We start from the raw sequence: 15,760 nt of genomic DNA on the forward strand, positions 1-15,760 counted from the left end.
TTGGACCTTTACCCTGGTGCATCAAGTTTCTGCAGGATTAGGCACATTTTCATTTCTTAAACACTATTTTATTTTATTTATTTATTTATTTTTGTATTGGGAAGCCTTGAACTTTTTATTTCAATGAAATTTGTTAAATTATTGTAAACCTTACTCACTCTACGGAATTGCATTTTATAAGTCTTATTACTAAATGAATCAAATATCAGAATTTTGTCTTTCGCCTATTGCAAATATTTTATCTTGTTGACAGATGACATGATCATAATTTGTCTCAAACATTTATCCCAAAAGGAAGGATTTTCTACAGATCTATATATGTCTTATTTATATAGACATGTATGTGTATATATGCAGATTGACTTAGGTTACAATATAAATGAAAGAAATGTGGAGGAAAATTGAATCTACATAGAATCAACGTTCACAGTTCCTTGCTATCATATAACTTGTTAATGAGATAAGTATCCATTTCAATTTACATGGCATCAGAATTAACAATATATGGATCTCACCGTAATTCCTACATACTTTCAGATTGATGGAAATTCTAGACAGATAATTTCAACCACTTCATTCTTGGGAATGTTCTCATAATTACTTTATTGCTGTAGTTTTATACAAGGATGGGTAATGAATGGATGAATGGTGCATGACACAAATGAGATGTTCTGCTTCTGAGGTCACATAATTATTCCTCAAACAAGCTCATTGAACGTAACCTTTAATGTTGTTTTGTTCATTTACTGCCTTGATACACACACACACACACACACACACACACACACATTGCCCTACTAAGTATGGTATTTTTCCCCAGTTTATACTATGCAATCATTACAGCACTTTAAACTCATTTCAGATAAAATATGCTGCATTCCTTTATAAAATAGTTTGACAGATCATTTCTTTGTGAAATGCAAGTTAATAATGCCTGACTTAGGTAGAGTCATAAATCATTTAGACCTAGAGAAGTTTCAGGTGTTGTTGTTGTGAGTGGGACCATAAAACACTTTTACATGTTGAAATGAGCACAAAAATAGTTTGTGAGATTGTGAACCCCATAAATGATCATTCATTTTTTTTGGTCAATAGACACTAACTTAACTATGCTTAGCCTGAAATTTATAATATTCTATTTTTATAATGTGCTATAATGTACACATAGCCTTTAAAATCATCAAGTTAGTTGGAATTTGCGTACTTTCTGTAATGATTTGTTTGTTTTAATAGAGTTGTGTGTTGCTATACGAAGACTTGAGAATACATGGAAATTCTGGAATTGTGTATCCTTAGGCATAATTACTGAACTTCAAAGCAGGACATAGAATAACTTTAGTGAAACAGTATTTATCATGCTAAAATATAAAATGTAAAATGTGAATCTTATCTGTTTATTTTTAAATGTTTTGTGAAATTTAGTGAAATATTATGTATGCATTTATCAATTTCAGTTATCAAGATTCTTTGAAAATTGCCTGGAAATTTGCTCTATTCAAAGTTACTCAACAGACTTCATTTCAGCCAAAAAAATTATGCTAATTGATCAGGTATACCATCTAGAAGCAAGCTTTTCATTATTCTAAGTAGTACATATACTTTGAACATTAATTTTCTAAGTATAGGTCAATGAGACATAGTTGGGAGAAGATAGCAACACAGTTGAAATATTTTATTAAACTATAGAGAAGGCATGGTAAAGAGATAACTTTAACTTAGATGGTAATAAAAATACATATCCAGGTTAGATTTATCACTGACTTTCTTATTTTCTTATGCATTGGTACAAATATACAATTCTTCCCTGCTAAGAAATTGTACAGTCTTTATTATTAGATATGCTAAGAAAAATCTATCATTAGCTGAAAAAAATCTAAAAAATAAAAGTGGATTAAAAACTATTCAATGAAATAGATACTAATAGCACCTACCTACTGTCTCAACACTTCTTGCCTCTCAGTGTTGATTCTTCATTCTCATAGACTTCAAGCTGTCTTCTTTATGAGTGGAAAGCAAGTTTGATTGCAGTGCATTGTGCAAAATACTCAAGTAATTAAGAAAAATATTGTGTTGGAAATCAATGAAAATATAGTTTTCATATAATCTGTTTAATATGAATAGTTTTCTTAAATCCAGATCCTACCTGCCTTTCCAGCAACCAAAATCAACACTCATCCTTGCTCTCTTACATTAGAAAACAAGCTGGCACATAAATTAGTAAAGATTAAAAACAAACAATTGAACAGAAATAAAATAAAACTAGCAAATGAATACAAGCACATTGAAGCAAAGAAAAAGCACCAGAAATATGTATAGACATAGAGACACACATTAAAATGAAAAGAAATCCCCCAGAGGCACATAATCTCAAACCATAATATACGAACAAAATAATTGTAGGATAAAAAGAGACAAAAGATAAAAATGCCAGACAGAATATTATAAAATTCAAAAATAATTTCAGAGTTATTTTGTGTTATCTATTTATTGTTGGGCATGGGATCTGGCCTTAAAAAGTGGTTTGTATACTCATCGAGATTCTCTTGGGAACAAAATCATGTTTTGTTTTTTTTTCATTTGGGTGGTTATTAAATGGAGACAGCTTCTGGTTTTGGGATGTTAGCCTGTTTCCTCTTCCACTCTGATCTCAGCGTGGGCCCATCAATCCAAGACATGTGCAGGCCCTGTGCGTGCGGTTAAAGTCTCTCTCAGTTTATATGTGAGTTGATCCTGATGTGCTTAGCAAGTTTACTGTCCTTTGTGGCCTCCATCACTTTTGGCTCTTACATATTTCTTCCCCAGATTCTGCAGTATTCTCTAAGCCCTGAGGTGAGGAAATCGATGGGAACATACTATTGACAAATAAGTAGGTCAAAGTCTTTGTCTCTCTATATATTGTCCAGCTGTAGTTTTCTGAATTTCTTTCTTATTTTTTAAAATTTAATTTTATTTGTAATTTTTTTTACACTCCATATTCCATTCTCCGCCCCTCCCCATCCACGGTCGAACTGCTCCATATCCCACACCTCCTCCTCACCACACCCCATCTCCACGTGGATGCCCCTAACCCCCCCCCCCATACACACACCTCACCTGACCTCTGAACTCCCTGGGGCCTCCTGTCTCTTGATGGTTACATGCTTCATCTATGAATGAACACAGACCTGGGTGTCCTCTATTCTATGTATATCAGCTGGTATATGCTGTCTGTTTGGTGGTCCAATGTTTGAAAACTCTTGGGGGTTCAGATTAACCAAAATCACTGGCTCCTCTCCATTTCCATTCCTGTAATTCTATCAGACAGAAACCATTATGGGTCAGAGTTGTGACTGTGGTTGCCAACCCCACTAATGTCCTGTCTTCCTGCTGGAGGTGAGCTCCACGAGTTCCCTCTCTCTACTGCTGGGCACCTCGTTAAAGTCCCTCCTTATGAGTCCTGGGAGTCTCTCACTTCCCAGGTCTCTGGTGCATTCTGGGAGGTCCCTCCAACCTCTTATTTTCTGAGGTTGCTTTTTTACATTCTTTCTGCTGGCCATCCCTCACCCAATATCAGATCAGGTTCCCCTCTATCCCCCACTGCCCCTCTACTCTGTCCACATTCCTTCCTTCCTTCCCTCCCTCCCTCCCTCCCTCCCTCCCTCCCAACTTGTGATTGCTTTCTATGAGATGCAAGAGGAAGCACGTCTGATGATTGGTGAGGAAGTTGCTGATCTATGCATATAGCAAAATGTGTAAAGAAGTCAGTATATTATGAAATTTCTTTAGCAGAACATTGGCATTAGGTTTTCCCCTAGGTCCCTGTACTGGCTGGTTTTATGTGTCAACTTGACACAAGCTGATGTTATCACAGAGAAAGGAGTTTCAGGTGAGGAAACGTCTCCATGAGATCTAGCTGTAAGGCATTTTTCTCAAATAGGGATCAAGGCTGGAGGCCCCATTGTGGATGGATCCCTGGGCTGGTAGACTTGGGTTCTATAAGAAAGCAAGCTGAGCAAGCCAGGGGAAGTGAGCCAGTAAGTAACATCACTCCATGGCCTCTGTATCAGCTCCTACTTTCTGACCTGCTTGAGTTGCAGTCCTGACTTCCTTTGGTGACCAACAGCAAGGTGGAAGTGTAAGCTGAACAAATCCTTTCCTCTCTGACTTGCTACTTGGTCATGATGTTTTGTGCAGGAATAGAAACCCTAAGACAGTCCCTGAGCTATCTAATCTCAGGTTCTTGGCCTCCTAAGCAATGTGAGGAATGTATTCAACCCCTTGGAATATGTCTTAAATACTATCAGATATTTGTTGATTAGTCCTACAGGATGTGTACCACTATTGCACTTGCAGATCTCGAAGTCAAGTCTCTATTGTATATAGAAGGATTAGCAGCTGGGTTGACGTTTTCCTTTCTCCTTTAGGACCATGTAGAGTACCTACCAATACCGTGAACACTAGGTAATAGGGCTGAAAGCTCTAGCAAGGCACCGGTTTTTCTTTGCCATGTTTAATGGGTCATGTGGGTGACTTTTCCAATGAAAGATGTCACCATCATTTTTCAGAGAGCAACCAATAGCCTCCAGGTAATGATCTGGGTTATTTGGTCAAGCATAAATAGCCTTCTTTCCAATAACTCAGTTAGATGTAACTCATTGTTGGAACTTGAGGCTTCATTTAGTAGTGAAAGATGTTATGTTGATGCTCCATCTCCCCTATTATTTAGCAGTTCTATTTTGATTACCTTCATATATGTATATATATTTCAAAGCTTTTACTCTGATTTTCATACAACCCCTCAAATGGCCCTTGGATTTTATCTGACCCCCCACTTGCTTCCTTTCTAACAACATTCTCTCCTTCCTTTTGACCCTCTCATTCCAGCTTCTACTTCCTACATATAACTATCTAATTTATTTTCCCTGCATATGGTAATTCAAACCCACACTGTTATCCTTTCTATCTACACTCTGTGATTATATGATTGTAGCTTGCTTATTGAAAATTTAACAGCCAAATCCATATATAAGTAAATACACAATGTATTTGTCCTTTTGGTTTTGGTTCTGGCTACCTCATTCAGGATGATTTTTTTTTCTATCTCTACTCACTACGTTCAAATCACATGATTTATTTTTAACAGCTGAGTAATTTTTCATTATGGCTGGTATAAGGTGATCTCAAAGTTGTTTTGATTGTCATTTCAGTAATGACAGGCCTATCAAACATTTCTTTACTTCTCAGCTACTTGTATTCCCTACTTTTAGAATATACCTGTATACTATTTTTTAAATTGGGTTATTTGTTTTTTGATGTTGAGTTTTGATTTGCTTATATATTATAGATATTAGTTCTGAATAAAAGGTGTAATTGCTAAAATTCTTTTTTATTATGTGGCTTACCACATTGCCTAAACTATCTTGTTTTTTTTTCCCATAAAGAAGCACTTCTATTTACCAATGAACCATTTGTTAATTGTTGTAGTGCATGCACTATCACTCTTCTGCTCTGAAAGTCTTTTCCTGTGCCAGTGAGTAGTCACTTTCTTTTTGTTTATCAGACTAGGTGAATTTTGTTGTTGTTGTTGTTGAGGTCTTAGATATGTTTGGAGTTGATTTTTGTGCATGCTGATAGGGATGGATTGTAGATGAGTTTTCTTTATTAATTCTATTTCCACTTTCATGTCTTAAGCAGTTTTCCTCATTTCATTCCACTTTTTGTCTTTGTAGATATCATTAATGGATTAATTTATATCCTCTTTAATGACCTTGATCATACTCATATTATCTATTTTGAATTCCCTTTCTTGTGCTTCAGATATATAACACTTCTTAGGATATACTCTTGTGGGTTGCTAGGATTTAAGGAACACACATTGTTCAGCTGATTGTGTTTTTATGGTCGTCTCTAGACTTCTGAGTTTGGAATGATTGTAATTCTATGTTTTAATATCTTGTCTTGGTTTAGTAGATATTTTGTTCCTTTGTTTCTGTTGACTTCACTGGATCTTTGGAACACAATGTTTCATAGGTTTCCTTCTAGAAAGTACTTCTGGATTCCTGTCAGGTATGAACCATGCAATGCAGAACTTGTTTCTAGGTACTAAGAGCTACAAGCAGGAATAGGGATTGCAGATAATGAGGGGGATTGAGATAATAAAGACGAAGGAGGAAAGCTTTTTGAATTAAATGTACCCTGATACTTTTCCAGTCAACAAGCAAAGGAAAAAGAGAGTGAGACAGTCCCTTGTAGGCGATCTTCTGTAGGTCTGGCAATGAGAATGTGGAATTAGAATTGGAGGACAGGAAGGGCAAAGCATATTTTCTAACAGATTTTCCATCTCAGGCAGTTAGTGAGCTTCCAGGTGTTACCTACCCTGGGTGTTAGTGAATGAGACAAACAGGTGAAGTGAGCAAGTCATTACATATTCTTCTTGTGGATCATAGCATTTGTTTTTTGTATTTTAGTTTTTATTATATCTTCTCAAATTAACTGTATATATTTATGGGATAAAAAGTGATGTGATTTTGAACATACTCTGTAAAGATTAAACTAAACTATCATTTATTCCCTCCAAATTTTGCTCATTTTTCTATGAGAACTCTAGAAATGTATTGCTTTGGAGATATTAAAGTATATGGAACTTAGTTATTGGTGATATTCAGCATCCTATACAACTTATATAAAAACATCAAATTTATATCAGTTAACCAAAGCTTTGTATTAGTCATTTTTTTTTTTCTTTCAAAAGAAGAATGTTCTTGATGTTTAACATCTCATCATGGAGAACGTACCTCTTCCAGAGCCAACAAGGATATTCAAAATTTTAATTGAATTTGATTCATCCCAATCATGTGCTCTGCACTCACGGGATTGTATGTACTCTGACATGTTTAACTGTGATGAATATAATATAGCTCAACTAGTAACAGAAATAAATTTCCACTTGGAATAGCTTTGTAGGAGGAAAGTTCAAATTAAATCCTCTTAGTGCATTAAAATGCAAATATAAAAGGCAATCCAATTGAGTTACATCAATAATAGAACATATAACACAAATGGAAATTCTTCCCAAATAATTAAGTTATAGCTCTATAATTCACTGAGGTGAGCATTTGGGTTTTGATCCTTCCCTGCATGCCTTAAAGTTCATTGAGCTACATAAGAATACACTTTGTTGATCTCTCTCAGACTAGGCAAGTATGGCTGGGCAAATCCTTCTTACTGACCCCAAAGAGGCTTTGCTTGCAATTACCTAACTATACCCCAAGTTTTAAAATTGGTTGCATTTGTTTTAGATATAATTGTGAAAAATTTTAAATTGTGACATTACCATAGGAAGATAATTATTTTGAATTTTCTTAGGAAGTAATTTTGAAGATTAAAGGTAAAGTGCCATGAAAAAAGTAGTATTATGATTCAGTTTTGAAATCTTGATAAAACATAACAAGCTTTAGACAAGATTCTTCAGTTTATAAATACTATAGATTCAAAAGGTTATATTGTATAGTGTGTGTGTCTGTCTATGTGTGTATGTCTGTGTGTATAGCTGTTTGTCTGTCTTTCTGTCTCTGTGTGTATGTCTACCAATATGTGTATGTGTGTGTGTATGTATGTATGTATGTATATATGTGAGAGAGAGAGCCAGAGAGTGAGAGAGAGAGGTTTATGTGCTTATGTGGTTGTGTGGATTTAATATGACATAAAATATCATTTGATCTGTTGAGATTTGAGATTCTGAGCATTGTCTTCTCTGGGTGGCTGCTTTGTTCCTTGGCTTCTATTGATCTCTCTATTTTATGATAGTGTGATTCCTGTAATGGAATTATTATGGGATAGCGATAGTTGTTGCACTGTGTCTTCTAGGCACAATGTGCTTCTAGGTATTGGTAGGCAGTATTTAGGAATGGGTATGGACTGGAAGGTGTGGTGGCATTTGAAATGGTTCACAAAAGAGAAGATGGCAGTGTGTTCTGCTGACCCGGAGGAGGAGGAAGAGGAGGAGGAGGAGGAAGAGGAGGAGGAGGAGGAGAAGGAGGATGGGGGGGGGGGGGAAGAAGAAGGAGGAGGAGAGAGAAGAGCCAGAGTAAGTAGTCTGTTACAGAGCAGGGGTTGAGAATGACAGATTGAATTTGAAGGACTGAAAGGAGAGTGAAGCTCTATCTGTAGGTAGCCTACCATCTTCACTGGCCTACTTTTTCCTTTGGTAGAATCTGCTGGGGGGTGTTACCAGGGATTCCTCTGTAGAACTGTAGGCTGAGACAAAGTTATGAGTAGGCAGAAAAGTTGGAGAAGATCTGTGCTATCCATTGAAGACTGTGGCAGCAAGGAGGGGAGGCTGCAGGAAGTGGTATGTTAGAGAAATGTGGGATAGTGAGATTGGGAGATTGGATTGGGAGGAAGGGAGGGAGAGGTGAAGAGAAGCCCATCTGATTTTTTGGTCTGTGAGTTCCCAGAGAATGCCTGTTGAATATACTGGCATATATGTATGAGCTGGGAAATATAGTTGGAGGAGGAGATTTGTGTGATATCTCAGAGATGGAGGTAAAGAAGAGGCAGCAGATGGTTTTCTATACAGCTGGTAGTGAGGCCAGATGACTGGATTTAGAGAAAAAAGAGAAAGAGGTAAGCAGCTGCAGTGAATCTGCCTGCTTCCCTGGCCAGAGTGCAGAGAGATGTTCCTAGGGAATGCTTCCTGGAAACGGGGCCGGAAATAAAGAGATTATTGGCACAGTTTTATTATTAAAGTTCCAGTAATACTATTTTTTTTTTATTATTTGATAGCCCAATGTGTGTCAAGGCCACTTGTTATCTGTTATATGTACAAAACTGTACTTAGTTCTGGAGGAATATGATGTGAATTACTGATCATAATTGATAAAAGCTGAAGTAGAAAAGCATAAATAACACGACCAAAGTCTAATAGGTAGCAAATGGAAAAATCAAAATACCATTCACCCCAAGTATGCTTACATATTATAGATGTAGTGCTTATCATTTTGTGTTTAGTCTTTTTTACAAGTTTTGGAAGATCTCAACTCTTAGGAGAATATCATACCATTTATTATGGCTCAGTGTGATTGTGTCACAGTCTGAAGTCTACATATATTAAGGATCCTGAACTTACTGTGACATAGATGGAGATGTTTCATCTTTCCATGATACCCATTAACATTCTAGTTTCGCTCCATATACCTTACTTTTTAAAATAATTTGATGTTTTGTGGCCATTTTACTCTCCTAATTTTCTACTGTACTTCTCATAATGCCTACTCAGTAATCATATTAAGTTAATCTCACCATATACGTATGACCCAAACATTGCCCTATCACCCTCCATGTTCTTTTCCTCGAGAAGCTTCCCTTATTTCTCTTGGAATTTTTTGTGTCTCTTTGCTTCGAGATCATTCTTTAGGTATTGACATGACACTCTAGGAGGTGTTATAAAATCCTCTTGGGTCAGATACTCCTTTGACAACTTCTCCTGTGACATCCTACTTTTTTTTATTTTAAAGGTTAGGGCTGCTATAAATATCCACACATGGGTGAAAATTTCTCAGAATTGTTACAAATATAAGTGTTCAGCCCTGCTAGACACAGTAGCTTTATAAAGAGATTACATTAAACCTCAGCTTCATGGTATTTTAAATTCTGGATAGATTTTATATGTAATTATTGGTCCTACAAAAAGTCAGCTGCTTATTTTATAATGATGCACTCCCAATGTTTTTTACATTCATTGGTGTAGCCACTAATAGGTTGTTCTTGCTCCAGTAAATAATGTCCCATTCCTGCTCTGTCAAACTCTAAACTGGGTAAGTCACACAAAAAGAGAAGATGTGGCTATAGGAAGAGACTGGTTAGGGATAGAATTTTAGGGAGATAGGAATGATAACAGGGCAGCATGGATGATGAGCTTCTGGAGCCAGTTTTAGTTTTAAGTTAACTTTACAAGGGTTAAGTTAGGGTTATGGCTTTTTTTTTAAATGAATTTCCAGCTTTCTCAACTTCTATGTTTCATAACCTCTTATCCTTCTTGAGTGTTCTTATACTCAGCATTCACTCCTCAGTCTTCATATAATGTGTATTATAGTATCTCCCCTTTTCCTCCTCTTTTAGGCTGCTCTCCTTTCTTTGGTCCCTATACCAATTGACTTCCAGATACACAACATAACAATTAGAATCTTAGAGGGTAGGAGGAATTGGATGTGGGACTGTGGGAGGGACGGCAGGATGGAGGGGCAACAGCTGGATTGTAAATAAAACAAACAAACAAAACACACACACCCAAATTAGAATCTAGGAGCTAAATGTAAGAAAGTCTCTTTGAGATTTTTATCACTTCACTTAATATATTTTCCAGTTCTGTCTTTTTTTTCCTGCAAATTTCAAAGTTGCATTTTTCTTTATGGCTGGGTGATATTTCATTGTATCCATGTGATACATATTCATCCATTCATCATTTGGTGAGCATCTAGAGCAATTCTATATGCTTGTTAATGTAGAGCCATGAGAAATGTGAACAGAAAGTAGGGGATACTATATAAAGTCTTCTGGGGATATGCCCAGAATACTTATAGCTGGGTTTATTGTAGTTCTATTTTACCTTTTTGAGAAGATTCTGTACTGAGTTTCATGATGTGAATTGTGAACTGAATTCTCTTCATTTTTAGGAGACAAGCTCCCCTTCTGGCTCCCCTACCTCTTCTTTCTCCCTACATGAGAGTTTGGTGGAAATTCCGATTTCTTTACAGTCCATTCTTTCATTGCCTGGAAATCAGATGTAATTATTTCTTTAGAACATCTTAATTCTTTCAGGACAGTTAAGCTGTGACTATGGACAGAGTTGAATTGAATCCCTGTACCTCAGTGGCCAACAAGTATAGTTTACTGGGTGAGCTTAATTCTAGTGAAAGTTTCAGTCTCATATAACAAGGTAAATGGCTCCTGAGAAACAACATGTGGATTTGACCTCTAACCACAGTTATGTTCGCACCCACTCACACATGAAAATAGGCAAGAGAGAGAAAAAGAGAGACACACAGAAACAGGAAGAGACAGAGACAGTGACTGTGAGAGATATTGAAAAGAAGGAAACTAAATGTAAAAAAGAATGAACAAGAAATCCTATATCTTCATTTTCAAATCAATGTTATGAACATTAAGAGTAAAGGCAGAAATTGAAAATATTTTGTGCTTCAATTGGGCACTATACTTGAATTTAAAAGCTGACCCTTAGCCCCATGGGCAAAATATTCACCCTAAGGTTTCTCATTATCTTCAGAGGAAGAGCTTTAGTAGTGTCCCTCTTTTTTCCTACAATGATGCTATTGCAGGGAGTGTACACTCACAATGAACTGTACCTTTGTCATTCATCTCTGTAAATCAAAGGGAGTTTCACCACAAATTATATAGGTGAATACTTATTAATATCATGACTTGGCATATTTCTTGGAACACTGTTTTTTTTTTGAGACTAATATTTCTTTTTCTTTTCCTTTTTCTATTATTCTTTTTTATTGGATATTTTTTTATTTACATTTCAAATGTTATCCCTTTCCCTGGTTTCCCTGAAAAACCCCTATCCTACCCCTCTTCCTCTGTTTCTGTGAGGGTGCTCCTCCACCCACCAACCAACTCTATCTTCCCTGCCCTGGCATTCACCTACAATGGGCATCCAGCCTTTACAGGACCAAGGGCCTCTCCTTCCACTGATGCCCAACAAGGCCATCCTCTGCTACATATGCAGCCGAAGCTATGGGTTCCTCCATGTGTACTATTTAGTTGGTGTTTTAGTTCCTGGGAGCTTTCTGGGGTCTGGTTGGTTAATATTATTGTTCTTCCTATGAGGTGGCAAATGCTTTCAGTTCCTTCAGTCCTTTCTCTAATTCTTCCATTGGGGACCCCGTGCTCAGTCCAATGGTTGGCTGTAAGCATCCGCCTCTGTATTTGTCAGGCTCTGGCAAAACTTCTCAGGAGATAGTTATATAAGGCTTCTTCTTGGCATCCATAATAGTGTATGGGTTTGGTGACTATATATGGGATGGATCCCCAGGTAGGTCAGTATCTGCTCTACACGTTGCCTCTGTATTTCCTCCCATGAGTATTTTGTGCCCCCTTCTAAGGACATAAGCATGCACACTTTGGTCTTCCTTCTTCTTGAGCTTACTGAGGTATGTGAATTGTATTTTGGGTATTCTGAGCCTTTGGGCTAATCTCCACTTATCAGTGAGTGCATACCATGTGTGTTCTTTTGTGATTGGGTTAGCACACTCTGGATGATATTTTCTACTTCCATCCATTTGCCTAAGAATTTCATGAAGTCTTTGTTTTAAGTAGCTGAGTAGTACCCCATTGTGTAAAAGTACCACGTTTTCTGCATCCATTCCTCTGTTGAGGGACATTCTGGATTCTTTCCAGTTTCTGGCTATTCTAAATAAGGCTGCTATGACTATACTGGGGCATGTGTCCTTGTTATATATTGGAGCATCTTTTACATATATGCCCAGGAGTGGTATAGCTGGGTCCTCAGGTAATACTATGTCCAATTTTCTGAGGAACCACCAGACTGATTTCCAGAGTGGTTGTACCAGCTTGCAACCCCACCAACAATGGAGGATTGTTCTTCTTTTTTCTATACCCTTTCCAGTATCTGCTGTATTGTGAGTTTTTGATCTTAGCCATTCTGACTGGTGTGAGTTGGAATCTCATGGTTGTTTTGATTTGCATTTCCCTGATGATTAAGGATGTTGAACATCTCATTATGTACTTCTCAGCCATTTGGTATTCCTCATTTGAAAAATCTTTATTTAGCTATATACCCCATTTTTTAATAGAGATATTTGTTTTCCTGGATTCTAACTTTTTGAGCTCTCTGTATATATTGGATATCAGCACTCTATCTTGGTAAAGATCTTTTTCCAATCTCTTGGTTGTCATTTTGTCCTATCGACAGTGTCCTTTTTCTTACAAAAGCCTTGCAATTTTATGAGGACCCATTTGTCAAGTCTTGATCTTAGAGCATAAGCCACTGGTATTCTGTACAGGAAATTATCCCTTGTGCCCATGTGTTAGAGGTTCTTCCCCACTTTCTCGTCTATTAGTTTCAGTGTATCTGGATTTATGTGGAGGTCCTTGATCTACTTGGGCTTGATTTTAGTACAAGGAGAGAAGAATGGGTCAATATGCATTCTTCTACACGCTGAATGCTAATTGAACCAGCACCATTTGTTGAAAATGTTCTCTTTTTTCCCACTGGATGGTTTTAGCTCCTTTGTCAAAGATCAAGTGACCACAGGTGTTTGGGTTCATTTCTGGGTCTTCCATTCTATTCCATTGATTTTCCTGCCTGTCATTGTACCAATATTGTACAGTTTTTGTCACTATTTCTCTGTAATATAGCTTGCGTTCAGGGATGATGATTCCCCTAGAAGTTCTTTTACTGTTGAGAATAGTTTTTGCTATCCTAGGTTTTTTGTTATTCCAAATGAATTTGCAAATTGTTCTTTCTAACTCAATGAAGAATTGATTTGGAATTTTGATGGGGATTGCACTGAATATGATTGCTTTAGGCAAGATAGATATTTTTACAATATTAATCCTGCGAATCCAAGAGCATGGGAGATCTTTCCATATTCTGAGATATTCTTCTTTGATTTCTTTCTTCAGAGACTTGAAGTTCTTGTCATACTTATCTTTCACTTCCTTAGTTAAAGTCACACCAAAGAATTTTATATTATTTGTGACTATTGTGAAGTCACAAATAATATAATTAATAATTATATATAATTATATAATATAAATATAATTACTATAATATAATCACACACATTATTCCTTTTCTGAACTTCTTTCTCAGCCTGTTTAATCCTTTGAGTAGAGGAAGGCTACTCATTTGTTTAATTTTATATCCAGCCACTTTGCTGAAGCTGTTTACCAGGTTTAGGAGGACTCAGGTGGAATGTTTGGCATCACTTAAGTATAGTATCATATCACCTGCAAATAGTGACATTTTGATTTCTTCCTTTGCAATTTGTATCCCTTTGATCTCCTTTTGTTGTCTAATTGCTCTGGCAAGGACTTCAAGTACTATATTGAATAGGCAGGGAAAGAGTGGGAAGCCTTGTCTAGTCCCTGATTTTAATGGGGTTGGTTCAAGTTTCTCTCCATTTAGTTTGATGTTGGTTACTGGTTTGCTATATATTTATTTTACTATGTTTAAATATGGGCCTTGAATTTCTGATCTTTCAAAGACTTTTAACATGAAGGAGTGTTGAATTTTGTCAAATGTTTTCTTAGCATCTAACGATTTGATCATGTGTTTTTTTCCCCCCTTTGAGTTTGTTTATATAGTGGATTGTATTGATAGATTTCCGTATATTAAACCATCCCTGCATCCCTGGAATGAAGCCTACTTGATCATGATGGATGGTCGTTTTGATGTGTTTCTTGGATTTCATTTGCAAGAATTTTATTGAGTATTTTTGCATCGATATTCATAAGGGAAATTGGGCTGAAGTTTTCTTTGTTGGGTCTGTATCTGGTTTAGGTAAAAGTGTAATTGTGGCTTCATGGAACTAATTGTGTAGTGTTCCTTCCATTTCTACTTTATGGAATATTTTGAAGAGTATTGATATTACTTCTTCTTTGAAGGTCTGATAAAATTCTACTGTAAACTCATCTGGTCCTGGGCTCTTTGTTTGTTTGTTTGTTTGTTTGTTTGTTTTTGTTTTTTGTTTTTGTTTTTGTTGTTGTTGGGTGATTTTTAATGACTGCTGTTATTTCTTTAGGGTTTATAGGACTGTTTAGAAGATTTATCTGATTATGATTTAACTTTGGTTCCTGGTATATGTCTAGAATATTATTTATTTCATCTGGATTTTCCAGTTGTTGAGTAAAGTCCAGTCATTATCCCCCTTTCTGTCCTCCCACTGACTGATCTTCATCCCATTACTCCTTCCTCTTCTCCAAGAGGATGTCCCTGTTCCCCCATCCCACCAACTAGAGCTCCCCACTCCCTGGGTCCTCAAGTCTCTTGAGGGTTAGGTGACTCTTCTTACACTGCGGCCAGATCAGGCAGTCCTCTGCCGTATATGTGTCAGGGGTCTCAGACCAGCTAGTGTATGCTGCCTGGTTGGTTGCTTAGTTTCTGAGGGATCTTGGGGGTCCAGGTTAATTGAGACTGCTGGTCTTCCTATGGGGTCACCCTCTTCCTCAGTTTCTTCTGGCTTTTCCCTAATTAAAGCCGGGTGATCCTGGCTTCTGTCCACTTGTTGGATGTAAATATCTGCATCTGACTCTTTCAGCTTCTTGTTGGGCCTCTTGGAAGGCAGAAATGAATTTGGAATTTCCTATATAAAAACTATCACTTCATAAAAAAAACAAGAAATTTCACCTGAGTTTTGAAATCCTTAGCTCACAACACTGAGTAGAACTACAAATCATTGTAATGTAAGGGAGAATAGCAAATGTCTTTAAAATACTTATTAAAAAAATTCAATAAGAATGAATATTCTTGATACTTGTCTCATGATTTTTAAAAATTAGACATCTCTTTGCATTTACTATTACTACTTTGCTAACTGTATCTGCATGACCTCCAGTATCAGAGTCATTCTTCTTTAGTTGCCCATAGCGTATATTACAATAAATGCTTATCAAAGTAACGAACCCAGCTAAATTCATGATGGTGAAGACTTCTTTTATAATAGCAACCTTTCTCAGAAAACTGCTTTCTATTCTGATTGGAAATGGTGGTTTTTTTTTTTCTTCATCTGTTATT

General features: G+C 36.7%; 1 protein-coding gene across 6 annotated transcripts in view; it reads left to right on the plus strand.

Moving 5' to 3' along the window:
- Fstl5 (follistatin-like 5) overlaps positions 1-15,760 on the plus strand; it is a 635,736-nt gene that overhangs the window by 23,930 nt on the left and 596,046 nt on the right. The window contains exon 1 of one of the 6 annotated variants that reach the window (XM_030252533.1): positions 2,551-2,866. The exons of the other annotated variants lie outside the window; for them this stretch is intronic. The gene's annotated coding sequence lies outside the window, so the exon portion shown is untranslated. Of the gene's footprint in view, positions 1-2,550; positions 2,867-15,760 lie in introns of those variants that run through there. 6 annotated transcript variants of the gene reach the window in all.

This window comes from Mus musculus, chromosome 3 (genome assembly GCF_000001635.26).
Source record: "Mus musculus strain C57BL/6J chromosome 3, GRCm38.p6 C57BL/6J".
NCBI lineage: Eukaryota > Metazoa > Chordata > Mammalia > Rodentia > Muridae > Mus > Mus musculus.